The 12944-nt window shown below is 42.4% G+C and overlaps 1 protein-coding gene across 1 annotated transcript in view; it reads right to left on the bottom strand.

Moving 5' to 3' along the window:
• The window catches only part of DOCK10 (dedicator of cytokinesis 10), a 214440-nt gene extending 209598 nt beyond the window's left edge, over nucleotides 1–4842 (bottom strand). The window contains exon 1 of the mRNA XM_081192469.1: nucleotides 4813–4842. The gene's annotated coding sequence lies outside the window, so the exon portion shown is untranslated. The remainder of the gene's footprint in view (nucleotides 1–4812) is intronic.
• Nucleotides 4843–12944: the final 8102 nt, after the last annotated feature.

Genomic DNA, 12944 nt, shown 5'->3' with positions numbered 1-12944 from the left:
CCTGCCAGCTTCCATCAATGTCTTATGTTGCACTCCCCAAAACGCTTTCACAACAAATGTTGGCACTTTATTTAACATTTTGTTGGATACATGTGATAGATCCTTATGAGAACACAGGAATGACCTGGTCTTACTCCAAAGGGCTGTGTGTGTGTGTGTGAAAAAATACTTTTCAGACAAAAATGTTTCCGGAGGCTTACATTTGATCAGTTAAAACAACGCGATCCCTGCCCTCAGGTTTGCAACAAAAAAAGCCACAGCGCAACACGCAAGGGAAAAGCAACAGGGAAGGAAGAGGAGGTTGGAAATCAAACTCAGGCACCAGTTCTTAAACAGTTATTCCTATAATGACCAGCTGGCCTAGTTCAGGGCAGGGGCACCAACTCCTAGGAACTGAACCCCTTTGAGTCCCCCCAATATTTGTTAGTGGGGGCAATTTCAACCAGGGGAGGAGGGAGACAGAGGGGAGGGACATTGTCATTTACTTTCAAGTTTCTTTTCTGCTATTCCTTCTTCCATATTCCCCCAACATTTGCCTGTCCATTTGATAACCAGTGCAAAGTTATGCTGTTGGGGAATAGAATAATAGCAGTTCCTCAGTGGTTTTGTGAACGTCACACAGGCAGTGGATACAGATTTTTCTCAGCAATAGAATCATAGAATCATAGAATCATAGAGTTGGAAGAGACCACAAGGGCCATCGAGTCCAACCCCCTGCCAAGCAGGAAACACCATCAGAGCACTCCTGACATATGGTTGTCAAGCCTCTGCTTAAAGACCTCCAAAGAAGGAGACTCCACCACACTCCTTGGCAGCAAATTCCACTGTAATATGATTGGATAGAGTCATGCCTTAGCTTGGAAGCAAGTTGAATAGCCCTGGATCCTTTTGCCAGATGCCGTGATGCATCATGAACTCAGAGCAGTGGAGAACAGGATTGGCCTATAAGGCAAAATTTACTGAATTTTCTGCTGACTTGATGCACACGATAAACTTCATCATTGCTTACTGGACTGAACTTTATTGACAAGTGAAAACAGAAGACTGCCAGCAGCAGAAAATTCAACACAATGCCCGCTTCACCAATTGACTGGTCTAGCTTGTTCTTTTAAGAAGTAAACTGTGGAGTGAGTTAGACTCTAAATCATATAGCTTTCCCCAATACTACAGCACCACGGTCTGGGTTGGTGCTGGAGCTACCATAATGATATAAACAGCTTGCAACTTAACACAATGCAGCTGCTTAAGAAATGGCTTTTGCCTGTGGTTTTGCTTCTAGTAAACTACATATTAAGCAGGCTAAATTAATAATATAATCCGTGTGATCATTAATTCCTTAATGAAATGGCTATTTTTAGATTCAAATAAATATCTGGGTCTTGCTGTGTGGAACATAGAGAATGCCACCCTCTATTTGTTTTAATTAAACCCACTTACTAAATAGCACCCCACCCCACTAAAGAAACATTTATGAATGTAATTCTGTAGCTTAATTCAGTTCATTAATTTTTCTCAGTGAGCTTCATACATCAGAAAAGCACAAAAACAACTGGCAATTTTTATTCTTTGTAAACTCACTCTAGAGCTAACTGGGCCAACAGGAAGTTATATTTCAGCAACAACACAAGCAAGTCAGGAAATTTAGCTGTGATTTTTCTCTATATATTTCCCATACTTTCATCATCATCATCATCTTTATTAGCTTTTGGATCTTCGTGCAAAAAGTAGCAACCCTACCCACTGAGTGACATGATGCAGTGCACTTTTTTCCCAACAAAGAGCTGAGGAGCCTTAGGCTGAGACCCAGATGTGTTCCTCCAAACCTCTCCCTCTGGTTTTTGGGCCTCTTCCCAGGCCATACCTGCTCACCATCCCTGCTTCCCATTCTCCCTATTGGCTGTGGAAGACTAGTTTGAATAAATCGACCATTAAACTCAGCATCCAAATACTCAGTCATCCAAGTGGGGGTCACCCCCTGAAACATATGCAATAGAAAACAAGTTTAATTTGGGTTGGCAAAACTCTGGGGTAGGTGATACCCCATTGTCTTTCTTGCTATGGCCTGTAGTGGGGTTACACAACTTCCATTTTGAGGAAGAGTTTGGATTTGATATCCTGCTTTATCACTACCCTAAGGAGTCTCAAAGCGGCTAACATTCTCCTTTCCCTTCCTCCCCTACAACAAACACTCTGTGAGGTGAGTGAGGCTGAGAGACTTCAGAGAAGTGTGACTAGCCCAAAGTCACCCAGCAGCTGCATGTGGAGGAGCGGGGAATTGAACCTGGTTCACCAGATTATGAGCCCACCGCATTTAACCACTACACCACACTGGCTTTTGGTAGAATATGCTTAAGGATTAAGGGTACCTAAACAATTAGGCAACTGTGCTTATTAGGGATGGGTGAATCTGTCGGTTTTGGTTTCTCTCAGCTTCTCGTTTTTCCAATCTAAAATTCAGTTCTTCACCTGTTGACATCTGCTTGCTACTCTTTTTAAAGTCTGCATGAAATATTACACTGGTCAACAACAAATTTGTTGTCTGCGTTTTTTCAGCTGATTTAGGACGAATCTGATGCACTGAATCCAAAAATCACATTGGTTTTGCTCAATCAGGTCAGGTTTTTGAGCTATGGCCACATGTCGTTTTTTTACGTTTTTGTTCACATGTATGCTTGTGTGGAGCATTTTAGAAGAAGTTGGTGGGGGTAAAAAGCCATGTCGAATAATTGTTTTGATTGGAAATGATTATTTTAATGACAATAAGTATTCAGGTCCGATAGTTCTGGGTGATTATGCTGAAAAGGGATCAGTTTGAAGTCATAAAACCTCAAAATCTTCCATAAATTGGTGCTCAGCATTACACGAAGAAGGACTGGCCTGTGCGGGAGGAATTGGTGCCTTGTAGAAAAAGGAACGTCATCAACGATCCTCTGGTGGACAGAGACAGAATACTCTTCCCACCGCTGCACATCAAGCTCGGCTTAATCAAGCAGTTCACCAAGGTTCTGGACAAGGATGGTGACTGCTTCACTTACTTGTGCCAGGCTTTTCCAGGATTGACCATGGAGAAGTTGAAAGCTGGCATCTTTGATGGTCCTCAGATCCGTCAGCTCATCAGAGATCCAGAGTTCAGAAACTCAATGAACGAAGTGGAACTGGAAGCGTGGAAGGCATTTGTTCTGGTAGTGAAGAACTTTCTTGGCAACAATAAGGCCAGAAACTACGCAGAACTTGTCAACAACATGCTGACTGCTTTCAGAAACCTGGGCTACAACATGAGCGTCAAGATGCACTACCTATTTTCACATATGGACCGGTTTCCTGAGAACCTGGGTTCAATGAGTGATGAGCAGGGGGAGAGATTCCATCAGGACATGAAAGAGATGGAGACCAGGTATCAGGGTTGCTGGGACGCAGTCATGATGGCTGACTACTGTTGGACTCTAAAGAGACATCTCCCTGCCGCTGAGCATTCCAGGAGTTCCAAGTAACGGAAGTTCAAGCCCTGAAGTTTGAAAAATGGTGAAACAACCTGCAATTTACGTGTACTTACCTTTATCAATGCCCACCATTCAGTTTACAGTAATTGATGTTTCTATCAGGTAATCAATATATGTCGTTGGAAAAACTTTTTTTTCTATTAAAAACATATTTAGGATGATATGTGTTGACAAAAATCAGCTGATAATGCCACAAAAATGTAATCGATTTTGTCACAAGATCTGATTTTTTTTCAAATCAACATAGGACAAAAACCTGACCTGATGGGGAGAAACGGATGCCATTTCCTGATTCAGCAGTGCAAAAAATCAGTTGTAGAAATCTAGACAACATTCAAAAAGTAAAAAGTAAACATTCAAAAAAAAAAGAAAGTAAAAAATTGTTGCCCAGTGTTATCAGCACTTTGTTTGAAATTTATTTTGATTTTGGCATGCCATTTCGCCTAATATATACTGTGAAGATTCCTCTTATTTTCTTGTGAGTCCCAAGTACCTTCAGAGCCCCAGTATGCCTGTCTTGTTCAGAGACATCAGGTGAGCCTCACTCCCTTTCCAGGTTAGGGCTCTTTCAAGTATAGGCAAACTCTTAGGTTTGCCTATTCATTCTCCTACCACTTAACCTGTCACAGGTAGATGCTGTGTCTGAAGAAATATATCAGAGCAGATGGTCTTCAGGAAACTGCATGCTCTGCATTGGAAACACAATTGCTACATGTGCACCACAGTTTCCTACCATGGAAGTATGGAAAGCAAATACCTGTGTATATGTGTATTACTGTTTTCAGTCCTTTAGCCCAAGGCAAGATATGATGGAATTCAGGTTGAATCTGTCAGTTTCAGTTTCTCTCACTTCCCTGTTTACCCAATCTTAAATTCAGATCAGTTTGCAATTTTGGGAAGCATCTGTGAAAATCCATCAATTTTAGTGCATTTTTCCCCCATACACACATTTTCTATGATATTTTGCCTACTACACATATTTTTCAAAAGCAATTTCCCCTGATGCAGCTGTGTATGCAATTCTCACTGATATTTGCATTTGCATGCACAGCTTACTATAGTATATGCATTTTTAGACATATTGCTTGCCTGGGGAACTGCACTGCAAAATTCAGAGAAGTTTGAAGGATGGCTATATTTACATAATGTTTTGGAAAATGTGCATCAGGTGGTTCCAGCTTTAAATGCAAACTGAATGAATCCCACCCAGCACCTATAATTTAGGCTGAAGAGAAATAGAGAACAAGCTCTCTCTCACACACATACCACACACCTTCAGGCTCCAAACCATTGAACCAGATAAGTGACCCACCTTTCTGATCAAGAAATGGGGCAATTGAAGCACTGACCATCTCCATCTCCAGCTTCATTAAATTGGAGTGCATTGGGGAAGACTGAGAGAAAGAGAAGGCAAGAGGAGGACAACATTTCATCCCTTTGCCCTGCTTTTCTTCTCCTTCCCTTTCAAATGACATTCTGCCTGTAACTATTTTCGTTATCGCTGTAACTGGAAAGCCTCCTTGCCATGCTTTCCCTTGGCACGGAGCTTTTAAAATAATCTAATTGTCTGAAAGCACACAATGAACCTTCCTCACACTCGGCCCAGTCATTTTTGGCATTCTGCCAGACTCAGTCAATAAAACCGAAAGGCAGGCAAATGTGATGAGACCAAAGCGTCTTTCCATTTCCACCAATACAGGGAGACATCAAGGTGGTTTTCAAGAATCATGATTTTAAAAAACTAAAAACTTGAAGGAATACACCCAACTGTTTTTGTTACTATTTCACATTTCAAATCAACAGGTTTGCCTGGCTTCTACAATACACTCTCCAAAAGACAGTAGTTATGGGCAGATTTATTTTGAATAAATATGTATGATATGGTAAGGTAGTCAATGGTGTAATTGTATATTTTTGCATAACATTTATTGCATGCCCTTTTTGTATGCTTATTAACAAAGCAGATGCATTTAATTGTTGAGATCCGTGTCTATATTTAGATTTGCAAACCTAACTAGTGAATGCGGTTGTGCTAAAAGTTTTAGCTTAGTTAAGTCTGCAGCCGCAGTCTAGACCTTCTTAACTGATGTGAAACAGGCCGCAGATGATCTAGTTCTTTCAGACTTCTTTCAGTAGAAATGTCTCTATATTAATGATGATAAATTATAATGGATTAATAGAGCCTCCTCAGAGGTAAAAATGTCCAACTACCGTATTCGCCCTAATATAAGCTGCACCCAAATATAACCCGCACCTTTAAAATTGGAGGGGGAAAATAATAATAATAATAATAAAATACCTGAATATAAGCCACTCCATTCCTCACTGCCCCTAGCTGCATACTGGGGGTGGGGGGGGGTGGGGAGAGCCACACTGTGTTGTCGGTGGCCTTTCCCCTTCCTCCCTCTCTCCCTTCTTGGCCTTGGGGGAGAGAACGGAGGACTACGCACGGGGTGGGTGCACTGTTTGCCCCGCACTCCTGGCTGCATACTGTAAGGTTGTGAATATAAGCTGCAATTTAACTTTTCACAGTTGGAATTTGGAGAAAAAGTGAGGCTTATATTCAGGCCAATACGGTAGTTTCTTTTCTCTGCTTCACATAATCATGCTAGCGCTGGATGTTCTTTAGCTCAGTCAAGTTCTGATGTAATCAGTGAGAGCTACCTCCCCTGACATGAGTCCCCAGATGTTGTAGGTCTACAGCGACCGTCATTCTTGACCATTGGCCACGCTGGTTGGGAGTGATGAGGACTGGAATCCAACAATAACTGGATTAACGTCAGGGAAAGTTGAGCTAGAGAGACAACTGGGCACAACCTCAGAAGGCCAGCACTGCCCATTGCCACCAATATGACTCTGGACTGTAACCTTGGAAGGATGACTGGCTGCATTTTGAAAATGAGGCATGATGTCCAGGCAGCATTGAAAGTTTAGAGCTCGCAGTTTGCATGGATTTAGAGTACAAGCTGGTTTTCTTCCCTTTCCCCTGGTGTTTCTTACTGGAGATCATGAATGGAACTCTCCCCTCTCCACTGGAGTCTGGAAGCCACCATTCAGCTATAGCAACAATTATTGTGGGCAGAACAACTTACGTCAAAAAGGGCACTTACTATGGGAGATTGGAGCTACCCCACAAATTCATTTAAATCTCAAGTAGGAAAAAAGAAATCTCAAGTAGGAAAAAAGAAAGAAAGAAAGAAAGAAAGAAAGAAAGAAAGAAAGAGAAAAAAAGAAAACTTGCAAAAGGATAGTTGAAAACAGAAAGTCTAAAGATGTTCTAAGATGTTTGAATTTTGACTAAGGGATCTTTTGGCTAAGTGCATGTCCTGCTGGGAACAATTCAGGCTTAATATGATTCCCTCTTCCCATACTGGTATTGAAGTGTTTTACAAGAAGTTAGCATGAGACACAGCGAGTAGCAAAAATGGAAGATTGGCAGCTAATGTATTTTGAAGTAGATTCTAATAGAGAGGTGCAGACTTGGAAAAAGTGTACAGAGAGCAAGAGGCACAATCTCTGTGTGTCCCCCATCTGTTAGAACACTTGGTGCTTGGTTAAATTTTGGCCCAAAGGACATTGAAGGAGATGCATGTGGCTTTGATTCAACGTGCTGACTTAGTTGCTAAGCAACTGATTTCCCATGTTTGGAAATTCTGCTCTCCATTTGACACCTGATTGAGCAGGGTTCCTGTCACTGTGTTGGAAGCCCTATGCACAAGTCAGACAGCCCCCTCTAGGCTAACGCCAGTCATTCATTGGCCAAAAAGTACACCTGGCATGTGCAGCATGAGGAAGTGGATCTCAGTTCTCATGTTCCTGCTTGCGTCTTTGCCTGTTCAGACCTGAAGGAGGCTAAGATGTGCAATACAAGGAGAAATGCCTTTTTTTTTTTTAAAGATCAGAAATTTATGGGTGCCTGCAAAGGGCTCCTCTCTGGAACATTCAATATTTTGAGCCATTCTGCTGTCCTTTGTTGTTGTCGTTTAGTCGTGTCCGACTCTTCGTGACCCCATGGACCAGAGCATGCCAGGCACTTCTGTTTTCCATAGCCTCCCGCAGTTTAATCAAACTCATGCTGGTATCTTCGAGAACACTGTCCAACCATCTCATCCTCTGTTGTCCCCTTCTCCTTGTGCCCTCCATCTTTCCCAACATCAGGGTCTTTTCCAGGGAGTCTTCTCTTCTCATGAGGTGGCCAAAGTACTGGAGTCTCAGCTTCACAATCTGTCCTTCCAGTGAGCACTAAGGGCTGATTTCCTTCAGAATGGATAGGTTTGATCTTCTTGCAGTCCATGGGACTCTCAAAAGTCTCCTCCAGCACCATAATTCAAAAGCATCAATTCTTCGGCAATCAGCCTTCTTTATAGTCCAGCTTTCACTTCCATACATCACTACTGGGAAAACCATAGCTTTTACTATACGGACCTTTGTTGGCAAGGAGATGTCTCTACTTTTTCTGCTGTCCTACAGCCCCCTAATCTCTAGTCTGTTTATCTCATACATTCTTGCTTGGTTGAAATGTTAACTTTCTGACAGCTTGCAATATGTTGCCGTCGGTCTTCATATATCCAACGTACCTCTGGGCTGTTTTAGACATCCTCGGGAAATCTATCTGGAATTCCACTTAATTTCATTTCCCCTCCTCTCATTGTCTGGTGTCACTCAAGTGCAATGCTTATGATGCTGCATGTAGCAAACAAAAATAAGAAGATGCATGAGACATGGGTGTTTTTCCATACCACCCCCCTCAGTCTAGACTTCACGAAAGCTCTCTCGGTGCTCTCTGACTCTTGGTGTGACATGTGGGCTTTGATGTCTTTGAACCTCCTGTAGTTAAATGACAGGCAGTCTGAATTATTATTTATCAGTTCCCTGCAGCAAACAACTGCATTTTCTTATTTGACAATAGTAGCTGGGGGAGGGAGGAATCACTTTATTCAGCTTGTATAAATAGAGAGCTCAGAAGCTTCAAATTTCTTTTTTTAAATAATAATAATAATATTTATTAAGTTTTCCATTTTAACAATCCAAATTAAGCCACATTAAAACCATTCCAAATTATAATACGATCAAATAGTCCAAATTTTATGCCAAATTATAAGTCTTTGGGTGACTTCCCATGCTCTGGAGGTTGAGGAGCAATGATCTCACATAGTGCTGCATTCATTATTTAGTTCAGGTAATTCCAATAAAACATTCCGATAATTCCAATAAAACATTCCGATGTTGATCCTTCATTTGTTTTTAACAGCCTCTGAATTCGTCTAACAAGCGGCTAAGTCCCATGAAGTTCTGTGTGAAAGGTTTCTTGATGCCAGAAGCTTCAAACTTCATTTCAGCAAGTCCCTCAACATATTTTATTTTGGATTTACCTTTATTAAACAAAGCCTGCTTGAAAAGGTAACCACTGCACTTTCTTTTGATGCATACAGATTTAGGTAACCCCTGTCTCCCCCTCCCTCAAAAAAAAACCCCTCACCTTTATATTCCACCACAGATTACACTGCTTTGTTTCTAGAAGCCAATGTACTGCAACCAGGCTTTCTCAATAGAAATATAGTGAAGTGGGGGGAATTACGCTGCTTAGCCAAAGAACGTCATGATTTCCTCCTTTCCTTATAAATCTAGCCCTGTATTTCATCCAGACAGCAGGATGGAATGATTAAAGCAACCACTTAAGAATCCTCCCAGTCAAAATAATAATACAACTTAACAAAAATCACAGTTTTTCAAACCACATGAACCTAGGGTCAGGATGGTTAAAACAACAACAACATAACAATATCTAAAAGCCCCCCCCCCCAAAAAAAACCTCTCTGGGGAAGGATTTGCAAAAGACAAGATGCCACCACAGAAAAGACCCTACCTCTGGTCATCAGCCATGTTTGTTGGGGGTGGGATGAAAGCTGAGAGTAATGTCATCTTGTCTTTTTTGTGGTTCTCCACCCTGCCAGCAGTCTCCAATCTGATTCAGTTCGTTGGAGGTTGTGGGTGTGACAAAGGGAAGTGGTTCAGCTGTGTCCACACCTCCCTGTAACGTGTATTTTGGTACTTCAAACCATTCAGTCTAATTTTCTGATTACCAGTTTCACATTCCACAATGTGGGCTAGCTTGGAGACCTGTTGGGAGGACATCCCTAGATCCACCAACAGATAGGATGGAATGGACCTCCTGTTTAAGGATAGCCGCCCCTCCACAAAAATAGGAGCACTGAAATGAAAGTTCAGCTTTGACTCTGGAGCTTTTCTCCCCCATCTCTACCTGCACTCCTGTCAAAGTGTCTGCATAGATGCCCTACTTGCAAAGGAACTTCAGTCACCACCAGATTTTTCTCTAGCTCTTACCGAGCCTGAAGTTTGAAAGGTGGGCACTCAGAGAGAGCATGCCAAGTGAGGAAGAGAAGAGCTGTCGGCTAGATTCTTTTTAAAAAAGGGACAGGGACTATAAAGTGTCCTTTTGCTGCTAACCAGATTCACTTCATTCTTCTGCAGACCATCAACTTCTGTTTGTGCAGTATGCAATATTCATTCCCATCAATCTGCATCCATAGATTTGGGCTGCGCTCACAGGACATTTTATTCTCTCTTTATGACATAGTTTTTGTTCATTTCATCTTTAAATTGTTTAACATGGTTACATTGAAATATATCTTTGTTTACATTAGAGCATATGATATTACATAAAAACAACAACAACAACAAAATCAACAAACACTTCTGAATATATTAACAAAGTTGTGTCAAAGTGTATATACCAAAATTATTGCAGATATAAAATGATGTATAGTAACATGTATAGTAACACTCAATATGCCAGCAAGTTTGGAAAACTCAGCAGTGGCCAGAGGATTGGAGAAGATCAGTCTACATCCCAATCCCAAAGAAGGGCAGTGCTAAAGAATGCTCCAGCTATCGCACAATTGCACTCATTTCACACGCTAGCAAGGTTATGCTTAAAATTCTACAAGGAAGGCTCAAGCAGTATGTGGACCGAGAACTCCCAGAAGTGCAAGCTGGATTTAGAAAAGGCAGAGAAACCAGAGACCAAATTGCAAACATGCGCTGGATTATGGAGAAAGCTACAGAGTTCCAGAAAAACATCTACTTCTGCTTCATTGACTATGCAAAAGCCTTTGACTGTGTCGACCACAGCAAACTATGGCAAGTTCTTAAAGAAATGGGAGTGCCTGATCACCTCATCTGTCTCCTGAGAAATCTCTATGTGGGACAAGAAGCTACAGTTAGAAGTGAATATGGAACAACTGATTGGTTCAAAATTGGGAAAGGAGTACGACAAGGCTGTATATTGTCTCCCTGTTTATTTAACTTATATGCAGAATTCATCATGCGAAAGGCTGGGCTGGATAAATCCCTAGCTGGAATTAAGATTGCCGGAAGAAATATCAACAATCTCAGATATGCAGATGACACAACCTTGATGGCAGAAAGTGAGGAGGAATTAAATAACCTTTTATTGAGGGTGAAAGAGGAGAGCACAAAATATGGTCTGAAGCTCAGCATAAAAAAAAAACGAAGATGATGGCCACTGGGCCCATCACCTCCTGGCAAATAGAAGGGGAAGAAATGGAGGCAGTGAGAGATTTTACTTTCTTGGGCTCCATGATCACTGCAGATGGTGACAGCAGCCACGAAATTAAAAGACGCCTGCTTCTTGGGAGAAAAGCGATGACAAACCTACCGGTAGATAGCATCTTAAAAAGTCGAGACATCACCTTGCCAACAAAGGTCCATATAGTAAAAGCTATGGTTTTCCCAGTAGTGATGTATGGAAGTGAGAGCTGGACCATAAAGAAGGCTGATTGCCGAAGAATTGATGTTTTTGAATTATGGTGCTGGAGGAGACTCTTGAGAGTCCCATGGACTGCAAGAAGATCAAAACTGCAAGAAGTTGAATCCTGACAAGACAGAAGTACTGTTTTTGGGGGACAGGGGGCGGGCTGGTGTGGAGGACTCCCTGGTACTGAATAGGGTAACTGTGCCCCTGAAGGACCAGGTGCGCAGCCTGGGAGTCATTTTAGACTCACAGCTGTCCATGGAGGCGCAGGTCAATTCTGTATCCAGGGCAGCTGTCTACCAACTCCAACTGGTACGCAGGCTGAGACCCTACCTGCCCGCGGACTGTCTCGCCAGAGTGGTGCATGCTCTAGTTATCTCCCACTTGGACTACTGCAATGCGCTCTACATGGGGCTACCTTTGAAGGTGACTCGGAAACGACGACTAATCCAGAATGCGGCAGCTAGACTGGTGACTGGGGGCGGCCGCCGAGACCACATAACACCGGTCTTGAAAGACCTACATTTGCTCCCAGTATGTTTCCGAGCACAATTCAAAGTGCTGGTGTTGACCTTTAAAGTCCTAAACGGCCTCGGCCCAGTATACCTGAAGGAGCGTCTCCACCCCCATCGTTCTGCCCGGACGCTGAGGTCCAGCGCCGAGGGCCTTCTGGCGGTTCCCTCATTGCGAGAAGCAAAGCTACAGGGAACCAGGCAAAGGGCCTTCTCAGTAGTGGTGCCCGCCCTGTGGAACGCCCTCCCATCAGATGTCAAAGCGATAAATAACTACCTGACATTCAGAAGACATCTTAAGGAAGCCCTGTTCAGGGAAGTTTTTAATTTGTGATATTTTAGTGTATTTTTGGTTTCTATGGAAGCCGCCCAGAGTGGCTGGGAAAACCCAGCCAGATGGGCGGGGTACAAATAATAAATTGTTGTTGTTGTTGTTGTTGGTGGTGGTGGTGTTGTTGTTGTTATTAACGTATCCATTCTTAAAGAAATCAGCCCTGAGTGCTCACTGGAAGGACAGATCGTTAAGCTGAGGCTCCAATACTTTGGCCACCTCATGAGAAGAGAAGACTCCTTGGAAAAAACCCTGATGCTGGGAAAGATGGAGGGCACAAGGAGAAGGGGACGACAAAGGACGAGATGGTTGGATAGCGTCTTCGAAGCTACCAGCATGAGTTTGACCAAACTGCGGGAGGCAGTGGAAGACAGAAGTGCCTGGCGTGCTCTGGTCCATGGGGTCACGAAGAGTCGGACACGACTAAACAACAACAACAACAACATAGTAACATGTATTGATTAGACTGGTGACATTAAGTAAAATATATTTTGTATCAATAACAATTAGAATTTATAGGAATTTATCAGAAGGGGGGGGAGAGGGAAAATAAAATAACTTCATGCATGCCAGACTGTGCTGTAAACTATGGGTACTGTTCTACCATACATGGCATTTTATTCTAAAATCAATAGATACCCAGTACTTGGCTTTTCTATGTAGCCTCCCCTGCAGCCTGGATCTGTTGCTTACCTTTTGTTCCTAAAAAGCACTTCCTGAGAAACTGGTTTCATTCTAACAATAAAAGCTCATTGCTGATTGATTCTGCATTACACCCCAGAGTGTCCTTTTGAAAACAGATGTCG

The sequence above is a fragment of the Podarcis bocagei genome (genome assembly GCF_964188305.1).
Source record: "Podarcis bocagei genome assembly, chromosome: 4".
In the NCBI taxonomy this organism is placed as follows: Eukaryota; Metazoa; Chordata; class Lepidosauria; order Squamata; family Lacertidae; genus Podarcis; species Podarcis bocagei.
Note: the sequence above shows the minus strand (reverse complement) of the source record. Positions and strands in the feature narration are given on the sequence as shown.